The sequence below is a fragment of the Protopterus annectens genome, chromosome 2.part2 (assembly GCF_019279795.1).
Source record: "Protopterus annectens isolate FY-2018-M chromosome 2.part2, PAN1.0, whole genome shotgun sequence".
NCBI classification, from domain to species: Eukaryota; Metazoa; Chordata; order Ceratodontiformes; family Protopteridae; genus Protopterus; species Protopterus annectens.
In genome coordinates, this window is record NC_056730.1 from 1,153,506,398 (window position 1) to 1,153,525,718 (window position 19,321).

Genomic DNA, 19,321 nt, shown 5'->3' on the forward strand with positions numbered 1-19,321 from the left:
ATCTTGCCTGTTGAACCTAGTTGACTTCTTTAAGACTGTCACAAATGCCCTGGTTGAGGGAAACTCAGTATGTGCAACTTACCTTGACTTGGCAAAGGCCTTTGACACAATCCCCACTCAGGCATCATTGAAAACCTAACACAACTTGGCATAAATCCCTATCTCATCAGCTGGGTGGTCAACTGGCTCACTGATAGGACCCACAAGGTCAAAAGAGTTGCCTCCACTCTGACAGCAGACCTGTCACTAGTGGTGTTCCCCAGGGATCTGTCCTGGGACCCCTACTGTTTGGCATCTACTTCTCAGAAGTCCAGGTAGAGACAAAAGGCCTGTAGCTGACCAAGTTTGCAGAGGACTAAAAGTTGGTGTCATTGATTCTCCAAATGATGTTAACCTACTGCAAAAGGGTCTCACAGCAACAAATAACTGGTGCCAAAGTCATGGCCTTAAGTTAAATGCAAAAAAACTATATTATCATACCATTTGGAAAAACAAGGCCCATACTGATTACCACATCAAAGGTAACCCCCTAAGCACACAACCTGTGGTGAGAGACCTGGGTACGCAGGTTGACAACCATCTCACATTCGACCATCATTTAGCAGCAGCAGTTAGAAAAGCCTTTTACTTGGTTCATCTCATAAGTGAACGAATTGCATCCAGAAAAAAATGAAGTTATTACCTCTCTGTACACCCCCCATTAGGCCAATAAAATAGTCTTTTGGCTTTTCCCAGTTAGGGGTCACCACAGCAGAACTCCGGTCTGCTAATGATTGGCAGTGGATTTGTATGGTGCCAAGTTTCCAGCCCAATGCCCAACCTTCAAAGTAGGCACTCCCTATCACGCACGCACCTACCTGCATGTCTTTAACATCTCTCGACAGTGGGGAGGACATGCATATCCCACACAGAAGGCGCTTCAGAAGAGAATTGAACAGGAGAACCTCTTGCTGTGAGGTGACAACCCTAACCGCTGCACCACCGCTACCTATTGAGTATAATGCTCCATTTGCAATGTACCTCTCCAAAACACCTACACCCACTGGAACAGCCACATAAATACCTCACAAAGAGAATGCATGGCCTCCAAAACCTGTCCTATGTGGACCAGTTTAAATCATTATCACGCTACTCTGTATTGTAGAATTGCTCAGAGGTGATCGGGTTTGTACCAGAACATCAAAGGCTGATAAATCCGAAGCTCACAACTTCGAACTTCAAACCGAGAAAGCTGACAACATCGAACCGCAGAACTGAGATCACTATAGAGTGCAGGAAAGGAAGATTTATCTTTACTGCACTACACTGTGATCTTGGAGTTGGTATATTTAAGTAGTGGGGGGTGTGGGGAGTGCAGGGGGGCTTGCCCTCCTGCATAGAGGAACTATTTATGTATTTTTTTGGGTAGTTAGTATTTTTTTATGTACATTCGATGTTGTCAGCTTTCGAGGTTTGCAGTTCGAAGTTGTGAGCTTCGAACTTGTAAGCTTTTGATCATCTGATATAGACCCAGGTAATCTGTGTCTCACCTACAAGGCAATATCAGGCTATGCCCTACTAGAGATGCTCCATAACCATAAGTCTAACTCTTCACTCCTCACTCATTCCCCGTTAAAAGGTCTAAATCTAATATGTGACATCAACAAAACCTGCTGGAGAGACAGGTTTGTCTCCCAGTGGCTGCCACATCTCTGGAATAGACTTCCCATACATGTCAAACAGAATACCTTAATGACCTTCTTCAAGTGCAATCTTGATGAGTGGATGGGAAACTACACATTTGTCGCAGGATTTCCACCTGTGTCCCTCACAAACAGGGGTGACAGCTGCTGACTGAGTTTCTTTTTGCGGATAAACTCTTGCCTAGGCTTGTAAGGGCCCCAGAGCCATTACCTAGTAATCTGCTATGATTTTATGATATATATATATATATATATATATATATATATATATATATATATATATATATATATATACATACATGGATCTAGGACGTTTCTACAAAAGTTCAAAAGCACAAAACTATTACCACCAAACACACTTTAACTTAAGTGCTTTCACAGAAAAAGCACTTTAATTAAAGTATGTTAAAAAAACACAAAATCTATTTGAATGCGAGGGGGCAAGCCCCCCTGCACCCCCCGATGTGGGGGGGTTGCGCCCTGCACACACACCCTACTGTAATATTCTCACTCCAAGGTCGCACTACAGTGGGGAAAAGGGAATTTTCCCTTACAGAAAAAACAACGACCAATCCACTGGAACACAATTTATTATAAAAACCCTTACAGCACTGTAGTACGACCGGAACAACAAAATACTTACGTGAAAGTGCTGCTTCGGTGAATAGCACTTTCGCGCAAGTATGCTCACCAAATTGGGATTCGGTGAAAGATGCAGTCGAGCATCTGTACGGATCCCATACACACACACACATATATATATATATATATATATATATATATATATATATATATATATAGTTCCCTATCAGAAGCCTGAAACACTATAAGCCTGAAAATCAAAATCCTGAAACCAAAAGCCTGAAAACTCAAAATCCTGAAAACCCAAAATCCTGAAACTCAAAATCCTGAAAACACAAATAATGCTAATATGCCAATACAAACACACTAATATCTACCGACTGACCTTAACCCTAACCCTAACCCTAAGGTCCGCCACTATCGCACACTCACCTAACCCGGCTAACCCTAACTCACTTAAACCGCCTCTAACCCTAATTTTTGTCACTATTGCATACATGCCTAACCTGCGCCTAACCCTAACTCCTTATACCCCTAACCTAACATAAAACCAACCGCACTTACCTGAACCCAGCATGACCTAACACCACAGGGCTAACAATAGCAAAGCCACAATGTCAGTATGTCTATTTTGTGTTTTCAGGATTTTGGGTTTTCAGGATTTTGAGTTTTCAGGCTTTTGGTTTCAGGATTTTGATTTTCAGGCTTATAGTGTTTCAGGTTTCTGATAGGGAACTATATATATATATATATATATATATATATATATATATATATATATATATATATATACATATATACATCTTTACTCCCCAGACATTATAATCTCTGCAGAAACCTGGTTAAAACCCAATAATATCAACATGAAATTGTCCACCAAGGATGCAACACTCATAAATGTGACAGAAAAAAAAACAATGGAGGAGGTATAGCCCTACTATATAAGCAAAACACAAAAGTAATACTTATTGCACCAACTGGGCCTGATTTCAGTAGCATTTAAATACTATTTAACAAACTAGAAATAAACCCAAACAAATATTTAACCTTAGTAGGTACCTATATTCCACCAGGTAATAATTCCAGTCTATTTGAGGACCTTCTGCGCTGGATATCAATAACTTTACAACAAGAAACAATAATAATGGGTGACTTTAACACCAACTGGAATTTCTACAACTCTTACAACCCATCTAGCTGTATCAATCTACATGGATTCACACAAGTCATCCAAATCACAACAAGAGTAGACAGAGTAACTAACACAGACTCCATTTTAGATTGGATTCTAACCAGTAAACCCAATCAGGATGCCTTCCCAGTACCATTAGTGATCATCTCACAACATAATTAATTAGATATCATCTCCACATGAACTCCACCCTCACAGAAATACTATGTATTGCAATATTCAAAAAAAAAAAAAAACCCTTTAATGCCCACAACTTTAACATCATCTTACGTAACTGTGACTGGGCTCCTCTCAAAACCCTACACCTGGATTCTGCAGTAAATTTTTTCAACACCACTTTTCTTAATATATTAAAACATCCTTGCACCATGTAGAACTACTAAAGTAAAATCTAATTTCACTAGCTGGCTTGTAAAAAAAAAAAAATCCCTACTTAAGCAAAGAGACAAAGCCTAGACATCCTATCATACCAACAAAACTCAGCCCAACTTAGAACACTACAATTGTGTAATAAAGCCATAGCCCGAGTCAAAATAGACAAAAAGGAATACTATACCAATATGCAACAAAAACATATATACAACAAATGTATATATTTTAATGGTGGAAACTGGAATACAGGAGGTTAACTTTAGTCCAACAAACTTTAGAAACATATTTGAAATTAAATTACTTTATAGGGTAGACCATAAAGGAGTCTCTCTCTCTGTCAGGTTTTAATGCAGCTAGAGACATAAAGCCTGTACTAGGAAGCTTTCTGTGTTGTCTTCGCGGTGAACAAATTGCTACTCTGGAAGCATGAAGTAATGCAATTGTTTTGTGACTTCCAGCATTTGCCAAAGATCTGAGCAAAAGCCCTTGTATGAGTATTTTTACAGGTAGATGCTAAATACTGCCAGCTTCCAGCAGTGGGGATTTTACCTGGGAACCAGAAGTCAGTTGACAAGAAGTGATGTCATTCTGCAAGCTATCCCAGCAGTAATATTTTAGATATTATTTTGATAAGTCTCTGAGTGAGACAGAGCATTCTGCATTGTGTGTGTGTGTGTGTGTGTGTGTGTGTGTGTGTGTGTGTGTGTGTGTGTGTGTGTGAGCAACTTGGGCAGGGACATGAAGCACTGGTTGGACAGAGAGGTTGCTGGAGGTCTTGACTTGGTCACTCAGCTGAGATCTCAAATCTATACTGTGCCAGAGGGGAGTCATCCTGGGGATCTGGAGGAAGATGGAGAAACCGGCCCTGGACTGACTGTGGAGTCTGTGTGCTGTTAAGTGAATCTGCACTTGATGCATAGAGCTGCATCTGGACATATTGTGTATGTACAGATAACTGTTGCAAAAAACAGTAAAATCCCATGATTGGAGGAACTCTCTGGTCAGCCTCAGTAAGAAGCTGAGATCCCTCATAAAATCCTCCAAAGCTAGTTTCAAAAACAAAACTGCAACTGATTCAAAAGACCACCAAAAAGCATTCTATAGCTATGTCAAGAATCTCAATGGCAACACTCAGATATGCTCTGAGTTACAGCACAATGGCAGTAAATATACAGAACCAACTGATATTGCCAACATCCTGGCAGATAGGTTCAGTGCTAACTTTACCCCTCTCTCATTCCCTAAAGGGCCCATCTCTATACCGGAAGAATGCAAAGTTCCTGTAATCACGGCTGCACAGGTAAAAAACACACTCTCCATAGCCAAGAACACAGCATCCATGGGACCCTACAACATCCCAGGCTGCATTCTACATGAAATGCAGAATGAACTGTCACCCCACGTAAGCACCATGTTCAGTCATAGCCTCACCTCAGGCTTTGTGCCCACTGAATGGTGCAAAGTGACAGTTATCCCACTCCACAAAGGGGGAGCCACCACAGACCCCAGGACCTACCACCCCATTAGCCTAACGAGCTTGGTTTGCAAGGCCATGGAACGTATCATCATGGATCTTATAAACAAAGACATTGCTAATCTCCAAACTCTGGACCCTACCCAGTTCAGGTTTATAAAATCAGATCATGTCTCCTAAACCTGATAGACTTCTTTGAAGCAGTCGCCAAAGCCGTAGATGAGGGTAAGATGGTTCACACAGTCTATCCAGATCTCGCCAAGGCTTTTGACACCATCCCCCACTCTGGAATTATAGATAAACTCACTAAACTATGCATAAATCCCTGTGTCACAAGATGGGTTGCCAACTGGCTCACTGACAGAACCCACACTGTGAAAGTAGCAGACTCCAAATCCGACTTCAGACCAGTGACAAGTGGAGTACCACAGGGTTCAGTCCTTGGTCCTCTCCTGTTTGGTATCTACTTTTCTGAAGTACAGGCTAACACAGAAGGTCTTTAGCTAATGAAGGTCGCAGATGACTGTAAACTAGGAGCCATAATCGAAACTCCTAACGATGTGGACATCATACAAAAGGGCCTCATGGAGACAGATACCAGGTTTCAAAGCCGTGGCCTTAAGCTCAGTGCCAAAAAGTACATTGTCATCCCCTTGGGTAAAAACTCTGTACCCATGAGTTAACACTAAATATAATTAGTTTGAAGCTCAAATAAACAATACAATACATACAATTTGATAAAAACACGGATGTGTTTGAGCATAATCTGACACACACGCATGCATGCTCACACGCGAGCACACACACACACACACACACACACACACACACACACACACACACACACACACAAACGCAGTATTTATTTTTTGCCTCACGCTCACTAGTCCCTGTATGTTGAATTACATTCAGCAGTATGCCCTCGGTGCTCTACTACAGCCACGTTTCACCTGGTAGATGTCAACCTGATCATCTACTTCATTTAAGGAAGAATTTCAAATTGATTTGAAGTGTATTCCCATGGATTTGTCCAGCACATACACATTCTGCTCTGTCTGTGTTTTACCAGACAGCATAAAATGACTTTTTAAATCCTCTAAACTTTCCTCCCAAACTAATAATCCAATCTGTATCCTCCCTTCTTAATCCAGGTAACATTCAAAATCCATCACCTGCTCCTGACAAAAACCCTCTCCAGATAGCACAAAACTTTAATACCCATTTCATTGATGCCATCCAAAAACTAATCAAGGACTCATCCTCAAAAAACAACCCAATCCCTAGTAATACCTCTATAAACACCCTAGTCCCAACTAATAGTATTCCACCCAACCCACCATTTTCACTGCAACCCATGCCTACATCCCTAGTTCTAAAACCACTAACCAAATTAAAGCCCTGCTCATTCTACACTGATAACTTACCACCAGAATACTTACAACTAGCAGCCAGAGTAATAGCTTACCCTGTTAGCATACTTATCAATCGTTCCATCACTGAATCTTACATGCCCCAACTATGGAAAAAATCCATTATAACCCCACTACACAAAGGAGGAAATGCCCATGATCTCTCAAACTACCAGCCCATCTCCATTCTCTCCCCACTATCAAAAATCCAAGAAAAATGTATTCATACCCAACTGCTAAACCACCTCATCAACAACAACAACCTCCTAGCTCCACTCAGCATAGTTTCTGCCCAGGTCATAGTACAACCACAGCCCTACTCTCCTTTACTGATACTATGTATAAAGCTCTTAATGCTGGCCTATTCACTTCTGCACTTCTCCTGGATCTATCAAAAGCCTTTGACACAGCATCACACCCTAAGCTGTTACGACAGTTAGAAAAACGTGGATGTTCTCTAAGTGTAATAACATGGTTTTCCTCTTACCTAAATAATAGACAGCAATCAGTTAGATGGTAAAACCAACAATCAGATTACCTAGCAAACAAAACAGGTGTCCCACAGGGATCCATTTTAGGACCTATACACTTCAATATATTCATTAATGAATTAAATCAAGTCTCCCAAGAAAGCACATTGATTCAATATGCAGATGATTCAACCATCATCTCTTCCTCCAATAATTTCACTAACCTCCAGAAAATCAGCCAAGATACCTTCTCCTCCATAGAGACCGGGCTAAATGACACCCAATTAATGATGAAGCCCATAAAACTAAAATATTAATATTTTCATCAAAACCTCCATTTACAGAATTTTAGATTTTCTCCCATAACAAAACACTAATCGAACATGTACATCACGCAAAACTTCTAGGAATTATTATCGACAATAGACTCTCCTTTGAACAACATATACACAATACAGTAAAGAAAACCCACTTCAAACTGGACAAATTATATCGACACAAACTCTACCCTGATAAACAAAGTAAGATAAAACTAGCTAACACTGATTTTTCCATCCCTTATGTATGGGAGCCCCATTTTCACCAACCTCCATGCATCCCTCAGTACTAAGCTACAATCGTGCTACTATAAGATAGCAAAATTTGCCTCTAGCTTGTCCAACCACTCACACCACTGTAGTGCTATCTCATACCTGTCCTGGTTTGATTTTTGCCAGTCTCCACTTTACTCAACTAACTACTGCCCATAAACTAATTTTCCAACCTAACAGCTGTCTGACTCTCGAATCTATCTTATGCACATATACCCCAATTCGAATTCTACGCTCATCAGAAAGAACCCTTCTAAATGTAGCTAAACACAATAAAAGACCAGAAAAATGCCTCTATTCATATAACATAGCCAAACTATGGAACAGCCTCCCCTCTTCCATTTCTCAACTGGACTCCCTAATAGCTTTTAAAGCTGCACTGAAAACCCTCTTTAAAAAAAATCCTAGTTGTACATGTGAAATACAATGTAAGCCCCCTTAACCCTAAAACAAATATACCAAAAACCTGCTTCCAACCCCCTCTGATATCTATCTTCCACACATGAATTTTTTTCACCCCCACCAGTGATATCTATCATTGCACTAAGTTCACTGACTACTATCATATGGTTTGAAAGTATGTATACTTTACCAAAGTCTATTATTTTTGGTTACTGAAAGTTTATTGCTGAACAGTCCATATGCATCTATTTTCAACTCTGTACTTTACTTTTTGTACTAGTGCTTGTTATTATAATTGTATAACTATTTTTGTTGCTATGTTTGTTTAACTGTGGAGCTTTTCTCCCTGGACCACCACTGAAAATTGACTTCTAACCCAATGGATTTTCCCAGTCAACAAATGTCAACCAATAACTCAATAAATAAATAATACACTAAATCAGAGCTTTGAAAGCAAAACAAAGCAATTGCATCAGTTGGGGCTCAAAGTAGTTGTCACCTCTTTTGACAAATTTACATAAGCAGCAAAGTTTTGAAATGCAAAACGTTAAGTATTGTTTTCTGTTAAGTTCACCTTTTTAAATGTTAAATATTCTGAGATATGAGCAGCTTACTATGAGAGTTACTAATCAGTAAGCCATTTGAAATGTGACAGAGCTCTTTTATGTACAAACCTTCAAGTGGAGACAGATACTTTTTCAGGCAAATATGACTCTGAAAAGACTGAATACCACCCCGCACACCTATTGTCTTGAAGTGTTTAAATGCAAATAATGTTGAGCACTCTAATACTGAAGGTACACATATTCATGAAGTGGCCACAGAAAGCCAAAGGTGGAATGCTGAGAAATGTAGCAAGTAAACAGGAATATTTTTATACCTTTCTTATAGAAAAGTGTCTGTATATTACTTAGAAGTTCCACCAAGGAAAAGGAAAGGACAGAAATGGTGAGGGGTTTTGTGAAAAAGTGTTTGTGTCAGAGTGTGATGAATGACACTGCATAGCTTACTGCAAGGGAATGTGTGTTAGGTCTTCACTGGAATATTACAGTCTAAATATGCGATATTCTTACACACTTAGTAAGCTAAGAAGGTGGTTGACAAAGTCTGGTAAACTATATAAATGAAAATGGGGCCACTAACCTATCCACTTATACTCTGTCACAGTCTAATACACTCTAAGGGAGAGGAGTACAACGTTGACATCCCTATGAAACACATACATAAACTCACACACACAACCGGTACTATTTCTGTATGGGTTTGGATTCAGTTATACATATATGCAGACACATTTGCAAAAACAAACAAGATAAACAAACATACTCACACCCAGGTATACATAGCTGTACTTGCTCAGTCACACACAATGTTGTTGTTGTGTCTTTTGGCTTTTCCCGGTTAGGGGTCGCCACAGTGGAACTCCGGTCCACTAATGATTGGTAGTTGATTTTTACATGCCAGTTACCAGCCCTGATGCACAACCTTCAACGAAGGTACGCCCATTCACGCATGCCTCCATGCAAAAGACGCTCTAGCTGAGAATCGAACTGGACAGCGTCTTACTGTGAGGCGACAACGCTACCGCAGCAATCACACACAACATATCCTCCTAAATATATATCTGTATTTAAAAACACACACACATACTGAAGCAGCTGGAAACACACACACACACACACACACACACACACACACACACACACACACACACACACACACACACACACACACACACACACACACGCGCGCGCGCGAACATGTATGTATTCACACACATACTGTTTTTATTATTACATGTAATACCTCAGATGTGCATAAGCTCTATATGGATGCATATATATATATATATATATATATATATATATATATTTTTTTGTTTACATATACACACATCTTATACATATATACACATACTGTACCACTATGGGAACTAGTTTTTTATATATATTATTGTCTTTTTTCTTATAAAATGTGTATATCATGTAAGATTTTTAAATAGGTGTCCAATGTGAACTTTATACTGTACATATTGTGTATTTTATATGAATATTTTTTGTTACAATTCTGTTCTCTGTGGAGCTTTTCTCCCCTGGCCTCTGCTGATAATGGGCTAATTTTAAGCCCAGTAATTAATAAACAAATATATATATATATATATATATATATATATATATATATATATATATATATATATATATATACACCCATACATATATCCCCCAGGTACATAGCCTAAAAGATAAGACCCAAGAGTGTGCCAAACTACTGACTGATGGCATTGCACACACTGATCCTACAGAGATAGCAAACCTGCTAATGGACAGATTTTGCAAAAATTTCTCTCCTTTATCCCCATCAAACATATCACAAACCTTGCACTCAATTCCCCCCACCCTACATATCCAAAGAGCACATCATTAAAGCCTTGCCTAAAGCAAAAAACGCAGCCTTTATGGGACCAGACAGCATTCCAGGCTGTCATCTGAACAAACTAAAACATGAACTAGCATCACCCTTAAGTACCCTGTTCAAGAGTAGCCTAACCACAGTCTTTGCTCCTGCAGAATGGAGAACAGTGACAGTTATTCCCCTCCACAAAGGTGGCTTAGCAACAGACCCCAGGAATTACAGACTCATAAATCTGACTAGACTCATCTGTAAGGCCATGGAATGAATCATCATGGACCTCATAAATAAAAACATAGGTTCATAGGTAGGTACTAGGCTATCTGCCCAAGGGCATTTATAAGCCTAGCCAGAGTGTGTCGGCTTTCATGGCCCCATTGATTAATTAACTGTTCCTCTGTCAAGCAGAGCCAATGAAGTGATCCCAGGGGTGTATTTTCTGTTACCCATCCACTCATCAAGGTTTCTCTTGAAGAGTGTTAGTGAGGGGTTCTGCCTGATGTCATTTGGAATTTTGTTCTAAAGCATGGGGAGTCTCTGTGACAGGAATCTATCCCTCCAGCATATTCTATTTATTGTTGTGGCGAGGTTTTGCTCACTAGAGTGCGTGGCTCACAGTTACTTGGATTTCTTTAGGTGGAGCATGCCCATCAGTTCTGAGTTGGACATGGCTTTGTAAGTCAGGCAGAGATCACCTCTGAGTAAGCGATATGCCACTGAGTACAGCCGGAGTTTTTTCAGTCGGGCTGCATAGGACATATGTTTGAGACCAGTAATCCTCTTGGTGAGGTACTTTTGTGGTCTTTCCAGCTGTTGGAAGTGTCTTGTGAGGTACATCCCAAATGCGGCATTGTACTCTATGATGTGTCTAATGAGTGATGAGTAGTGGGGCACTATAACCTCTTTATTTCTAGATGCAAACACTTTAGTAATAAGATGGGCCACATAGAAGGCTTTCCTAACTACTTTGGCAATATGATTGTCAAAGGAGAGATTACTATCTACCTTGGTCTCCAGATCTCTTATTACCTCTTCTGTATTAAGGAGGCTGCCACCTATGTGGTAATTCATGGGTGTTTTGTTTTTCCCAAATGGTATGACAATGCATTTTTTGGCATTTAGCTTGAGGCCATGACTTTGACACCAGGTGTCCGTCTCAGTAAGGCCCTTTTGGAGGATGTCCGTGTCAGCCAGAGAGTCAATTATGGCTCCCAGTTTGCAGTCATCGGTGAACTTGGTTAGCCATAGTCTTCCTGTGTTTGCCTGTACTTCTGAGAAGTATATGCCGAACAGTAGGGGTCACAGGACCGAGCCTTGTGGGACACCACTTGTGATTGGTTTAGAGTCGGACCTGGAGCCCGCTATTCTTACCTTGTGAGTTCTGTCTATAAGCCAGCTGGCAATCCATCTCGTGACATAGAGGTTTATGTTCAGACTGGTGAGTTTTTCTGTAATACCTGAGTTGGGAATGGTGTTGAAAGCCTTGGCGAGGTCAAGGTAGGCTGGATGAACCACCTTTCCCTAGTCTATGGCCTTGGTGACTGTCTCAAAGAAGTCAACCAGGTTTACTAGGCATGATCTGCCCTTAACAAAGCCAAACTTAGTCGGGCCAAGTGTTTGGAGGTTCCCAATGTCTTTGTTAATGAGTTCCATGATGATGCGCTCCATAGCCTTGCAGACCAGGCTAGTCAGGCTTATTGGGCGATAGTTACCAGGGTCAGTTGTGGCCCCCTCCTTTGTGGAGTGGAATAACTGTTGCTGTGTGCCATTCTATGGGCATGTAGCCTATGGAGAGGCTGAGGTTGAACAGCGTGTTTAGGTGGGGGTTTAGCTCATTCTGTAGTTCGTGCAAGACGCAGCCTGGGACACAATCTGGTCCCATTGACGCTGTGTTTTTGGCTTTTGAAAGGGCATCTGTGATTTTTGGGACACTACACTTTTCTGGTATTGTTGTGGGCCCTTTTGGAGGTGAGAGGGGGTGAAGGTTGCACTGAATCTATCTGCCAGGATGTTGGCAATATCAGTAGATTCAGTATATTTTGTGCTATTTTGCACTAGTTCAGTGCATATCTGTGAGTTGCCACTTAGATTCTTAACATAGCTAAAGAAAGCTTTGTGGTTATCTTTTGAAACCTTGGATATTTTCCTTTCGCAGTTAGCCTTGGATGATTTCATGAGGGACCTCAGTTTCTTACTGATACTGATCAGGGATGTCTTTCCTTCTTGGGATTTGCCTTTTTTCTGAAATTGTTTCCTCCATCTATTATATAGCCTGTTTATATCAGGGGTCCACCAAACTGGTTTCCTTCTCTTAGAGGAGTGAGTCTTGGTTTTGCTAGGGATGGCACGATCCATGCATCCTTGTACGTGCTCATAGAGTGCATTTGTAAAGGTTTCTGCATCTTGGGCAGCATTATCCTTTAGCGTGGGGGCTGTGAAATCTACCACCTCTGTCTTAAGTAAGGTGAAGTTTGCTTTAGAAAGATTTTTTTACTGTGGTTTCCTTAGTTGGGGGTAGTGGTGGGGTGTAGACATCCAGAGTGATTAGTTTATGGTCTGATCTAACCAGTGACGGGTTGACCTCTGGTGTGGAACACTTGTCACCCATGTTGGTGATGACCAGGTCCAATATGTTTTCACCTCTGGTAGGGTAGTTTATCAGCTGATCCAGGGCATTTGAGTTGATGAATTCCAGGAAGCACTGGTCCTGGGATTTTGTACTCGAGTAGTTTTCCTAGTAAATGGTAGGGTAATTGAAATCGCTCAATATCAGGGTGTTTGGTAGGACCTTCATGTTTTCCAGTGTCTCCAGAAAGGTGGAGTGGTGGTCCTGGGTCATGTAGGGTGATCTGTAGCAGCCCACAATTTGCATTGCAGATTTACCCGATGTTAGTTGCATATGGATGATCTCAGAGGTATCATGCTGCACCACTAACATGGAGGTGTAGGTATCCTTAATGAATATGGATACATCCCCTCCTTTTGTGTTTCGGTCCATGTTCTGTGACCGAAATGTATGGTATGAGTTGTAGCCCGGTAGTGCTGGGGTGCTCTCTGGAGCCTTCAACCAGGTTTCAGTTACTGCACAGATGTTGACGTTCTCCATACTGAGGAGTGCTTCGAGCATGTGTATTTTGAGATTTAAACTCCTGGCGTTGAGTAGCATAACCCTCAGTTTTTTGTTAATTGTGCTGTTTACAGAGATGGGTTTGACTTTTGAGCCTTGCCTAAAAAAGGCACTATGGGGGCAGCAAGAGCCTTGGCCAGTATTCGAAAGCCTAGGGATGACAGGTGCAAGCCGTCTCTTGCGAAGCAAAGTGGCTTGTCGAGCATGTCGTCCTAGGCTGACAAACACTGGATTCCCTTTGAATGACACCAGAAGCTTAGCCAATTGTTGAAATTGATCAGTTTTTCTTTATACTGAGGTATCATTCTTGGTGAGGGCAGGATGCTACTCAGCGTCAGGGTCATACCAGTCTGGGCTACATGATCAGAGAGCTCTTCCATGTCTCTTTTCATGTAGTCCAGGGAGGTATGTCTCAGGTCATTCACACCAACATGAACAATGACAGAGTCATATTTGTACTAGTTCTGGAGTGACCTGAGTGCTTGTGTTATGTGCAGGATTCTGGCTCCTGACAGGCAGCTAACAGTACCCTTCTGCTTATCCAGCCTAGTGAGTGGGACGTCAGTGTGCCTAACTATAGAGCCACCTATTACTAGTGTGTTAGGTATGTTATTTCGCCTTAAGGGCTGTGATTGTGCAGCACACTGATTTTGTGTTTTATGTGTTGTCTGGTTTGTGACGGGAAGTGCAGGTTGTTTGGGTGTCTGCTGTGGAGGTCTCTGATGCTTTTGCAGGTTTTTATTTAGTGCCTCCAAGTATTTTGTGTATTTATGTATATTTTTTGCCAGTGCTGTTTTAGTAGGTCTGTGTGCTGCTGGAGTTGTGATGCAAGTGTTAACCTTCTCCTCTTGACCGTCTGTTCCAGTCTTGGGTGGAGACAGCTTAGCTTCCAGTTTGGCTGTATAATTGCATCTCTCACATGTGTTAGTGTTTTGTGGTAGGAGGAGAGGATTGTCTGTGTACATGAGGCAGTTGTAACATTGCCTCAGGATACCCAGATTCACCAGCTGGCCTGGAGAGTGCACCTGAAGTTGCCCTTTGGTCCTGCCTGAATAGTAGGGTGAGCTGCCTAGTCGCTTGGTTGGTGAGGGGTGAATAAAGACCCTTGCCCTGCTGGGCAATCAGTGTCAGGGTATATTAGTGCTTGCTAAAAACAGAAAATGGCAGATGGAGTAGCGAAGTACTAAAAATTGGTTTAATAAAATAAAATAAGTTAAGTAATCCACAAAGATTTCAAAAGCGCTTTTCGTCCAGTACTGTGACTGGACTTCTTCAGATACTAACACATAATTAATGATCATGTTAAATACTTGTTCTACTTAGTCACATGACTATTGCATCAGTGCATTACAGTTAATTAGTTAACTAAGTAAGTAATTACCCCAAAGAAAAACTAACAAGTCCTGGAGCTAAATAAAAAACAAAAACAAACTTGAATGTTAACAGTACATCAATGGAATATTAAAAGTACATATATAATGCTACTTACACATACTAACATGGAATGTTACATGTTAAATATCGAGTATTAAATAACTTATTCTTACTTAAACCTACGAAGTCTTATAAATACAAGTTTAAAAATGTAAAAATAAAATAATAATAAAAAATATGCACTATTTTTAACGTAATAAACTTCTCAGTTTCAAAACAGGTGAAATAGAGCAAGTTTCATTAATTCCTGGAAATTGATTTTTGATTAGCATTCAAGTGCAGTTGCCATAGTAGTTCAAGATATTCTAAAAATAATGAAGCAGGTCCCCCTTGAATGTTTTCACTCATTTGATCGATGACCCTAAACTTGAATTTATGATTAGGGCAATGTTGAGTGTCTCGCCAGTGCGTTCTCTGTTTTAACTCTCCGAATGGCATACAGGTGCTCATAAATCCTTTCTTTGAGTTTTCTGTCCATTTTACCAATATAGAAAACTGGACAGAGAACGCACTGGGACAGGTAAATTACCATCCTACTGTTACATAACGACCAGTAGAAGTGAACTTCTGGTTGTTGATGTGAAAAAATTGTCCCATTGCAATGGAACTGCAGTAGTTACAATTTTCACAACAGTACATACCTGGTGTTCTAATGTAAGTAACTAAAGGTGCCTCTATAAGTTTTTTTTAATTCTTACCCCTTCTGTATGTGATAACTGGTCTGTTACCTAATTTGTTCATTAGTTCAAAGTTACTTCTGAACAAAACCCAGTTCTTATTAATAATCCTCTTGATGTTAGTTGAATCTACACTAAACGTCAATATCAAATTCATCCTATATTTTTGAACATTATTTATGACTGGATTTGTGTAGTTGTCACCTGTAGGTGAATTTGTTTGGGCTATCCTCACAATTGGGTCCACTTGAATTAAGTATTGGTTTGTAAAAACCTACTTCACGTTCGTGTGAAACCTCTATAACCAACTCGTCAATGAACTTAACAGGGTACCCTATCTTAATAAACATGTGTTTGAGGTAGCATTATATATGTACTTTTAATATTCCATTTATGCACTGTTAACATTCAAGTTTGTTTTGGGTTTTTATTTAGTTCTAGGACTTGTTAGTTTTCTTTGGGGCAATTACTTACTTAGTTAACTAATTAACTGCAATGCACTGATGCAATAGTCATGTGACTAATTGGAACAAGTATTTAACACGATCAGTAATTATGTGTTAGTATCTGAAGAAGTCCAGTCACACTACTGGCCGAAAAGCGTTTTTGAAATCTTTGTGGTTTACTTTAACTTGTATTATTTTATTAAACCAATTTTTAGTACTTCGCTACTCTGCCATTTTCTGTTTTTTTCAAGTTTGTTACTTTGGTTTTGTGCTGACACCAATTCATATATTAGTGCTTGCTATTAGGTCTGAGCAAGTGCTGGGCTGTAAGATGCTTTTTAAGTGCTTAGGTTGAGAGTTAGACTAGTTTCAAGGGAAAAACTGAAGAGAAGAATTAGTGGAGCCGGAAATAATTTAACCATAGCTAACTGGCACTGCCCGGTGCGCAAAACTGTGCAAATGTGGTTTTTATAGTAGGGAATGAAAGAGACAGAAATTAGCCCAAAATGGCAAATAAACTACTAACTTCTGGAACCACTCCTCCAGGGACAGATAGGTTGCTCAAAGCTTCCCTATCTCCCAGGTGAACAGAGAAACTTCCTTCTATCTAAGTAAGGTATGGGAAACTCAGAAACTAGTATCACAGCCCTGAATTCAGCACTTGCCTGGACTATACTAGCTTAGAAAGGCGGGAAACAAGGAATTTTTTTGTTTGTTTTGTTGAAAATATAAGGCAAAAACAGTAAAAATACACTTAAAACAGCTTTAAACGACTACAAACTATCAGAAAAGGCTATCACACTTTAGTGTGTACCCTACAACAGCTAAACAAATTATTTAAATAAAAAATACTTTTTAAAAGTGCAGGCAGTCAAATAAGTACAATATGTGAAAAAACATGCTTTTAAATCACAATAAACACTGGAAAATCTGCGTTTAGGTGGAAAACAGTTAAGTACAGCAAGAAAGTACAGAAAAATGAAACTTAATCACTCCAAAGTCTCTCTCGTAAGCTAGAAGGTTTGTATCAGTTTAAGGCTTTCTAGTGCTAACCAGTAGGTTAGTTACAGGAAAGATGGGAAACAAGCGCAAATGTGGTCTTTTAAACCTGAAAGTTGAAAGAGAAGGACAAACTGTCCAAATGGGCAATAAACTACAATTTCTGGGCCAAGAACCTCTCCTCTCATGGTAGACAGGCTACCTAGTGCTTACCACTCCCACTGATAAGCTAGAAGGCTATCCTCCAACACAGAAAGGCTTACGGGGCTCAGAAGCTTACCATCAGTCCTGGATACAGCAACTCTCTATCTGGACTAGGCTAGTTACAGAAAAAGGTGGGAAACAAGTGCAAGTGCAGCTTTTAAACTAGAACATTGAAAGAGATGGAAAAAAACTGCCCAACCGGCCAGTAGCTACAATTTCTTGGCCAGGAACCACTCCTCTTGTGGCAGATAGGCTACCTAATGCTTACCACTCCCACTGATAAGATAGAAGGCTTCCCTCCAACACAGAAAGGCTTGGGGGGCTTAGAAGCTTACAAAGAGTCCTGGAATACAGCAAATCTGTATCTGGACTAGATTAGTTACAGAAAGGTGGGGAACAAGTACAAATGTAGGCTTTTAAGCCAGCAAGTTGAAAGAGATGGAAAACTGCTCAAATGGCCAAATAAACTACAATTTCTGGGCCAAAACGTACTCTTCCCATGAAGGATAGCCAACCTAGTGCTTACCACTCACATTGATAAGCTAAAAGGTTTTCCTCCAACACAGAAAGCCTTGGGGGCTCAGAAGCTTACTAACAATCCTGGATACAGCAACTCTGTAACTGTACTAGGCTAGTTATAGGAAAGGCGGGAAACAAGCACAAAGTGTGGCTTTCAAACCAGACAGTTGAAAGAGATGGAAAAAAAATGCTAAAACAGCCAATAGCTACAATTTCTGGGCCAGGCTCCACTCCTATTGTGGTAGATAGACTACCTGATGCTTACCACTCCCACTGATGCTTACCACTCCCACTGATAAGCTAGAAGGCTTCCCTCCAACACGGAAATGTTTGGGGGGCTCAGAAGCTTACAAAGAGTCCTGGGTACAGGAAATCTGTACCTGGACTAGTCTAGTAACAGGAAAGGCAGGAACAAATGCAAACACAGGCTTTTAAATCAGAAGGTAGAAAGAGATGGAAAAGCTTCCCAAACGGCCAATAAACTATAATTTCTGGACCAGAAACCACTCCTTCTGTGGTAGATAGGTTACCTAGTGCTTACCACTCCCACTGATAAGCTAGAAGGCTTCCCTCAAACACAGAAATGCTTCGGGGGCTCAGAAGCTTACCAACAGTCCTGGATACAGCAAGTCTGTAGCTGGATTTGATTAGTTACAGGAAAGGCAATAAACAAGCTTAGAGTTTTTTTTTTTTTTGTTAAAAGCAACTAAAACAGCAGTAAATATTTTCAAATTGTAGTGCAGGCCAGCACACCCGAGAGGGCAGCAACACTATGGCAAATACAGTTCATATAAGTGCAATTAAATTAACAAATGACTAAAAAACAAGTGCAGAAGGCAGTAAATTAGAAGGCTCCTAACAAGCAGTAATAAGTGCAGAGTAAGAGCGACTGAACAGATAACAGCACGCAGAAGAGCAACTAAGACAGTTACAGCAAGAGCAGATGAATAAGATATATATATATATATATATATATATATATATATATATATATATATATATATACACATACATATTTATTTTTTTTGGGGGGGGCAGAGCAGGATTAAGAGGCGACAGGGTTTGTCCTTCCAACATGCTCTCTTTGTGCACAGTAGGAGTGCCTGAAGTCAGAATATGATCTCACTGCAGTCAGTTGAATGAACAAATGAGATGGGCCCAGAAGGAGTATCCAAATACAAATCTACAAGAGGGGCAGGCAATTTGAAAGCCACCAACATTAATACCAAAACAAGAAAAGGGAGGGTGGGTGGGGAACTAACTGTAGAGAGACAGCCACAACTTCAGTTGAGTTAATATTCAGTGAAAAACACAAATAAATAAATTAAATACA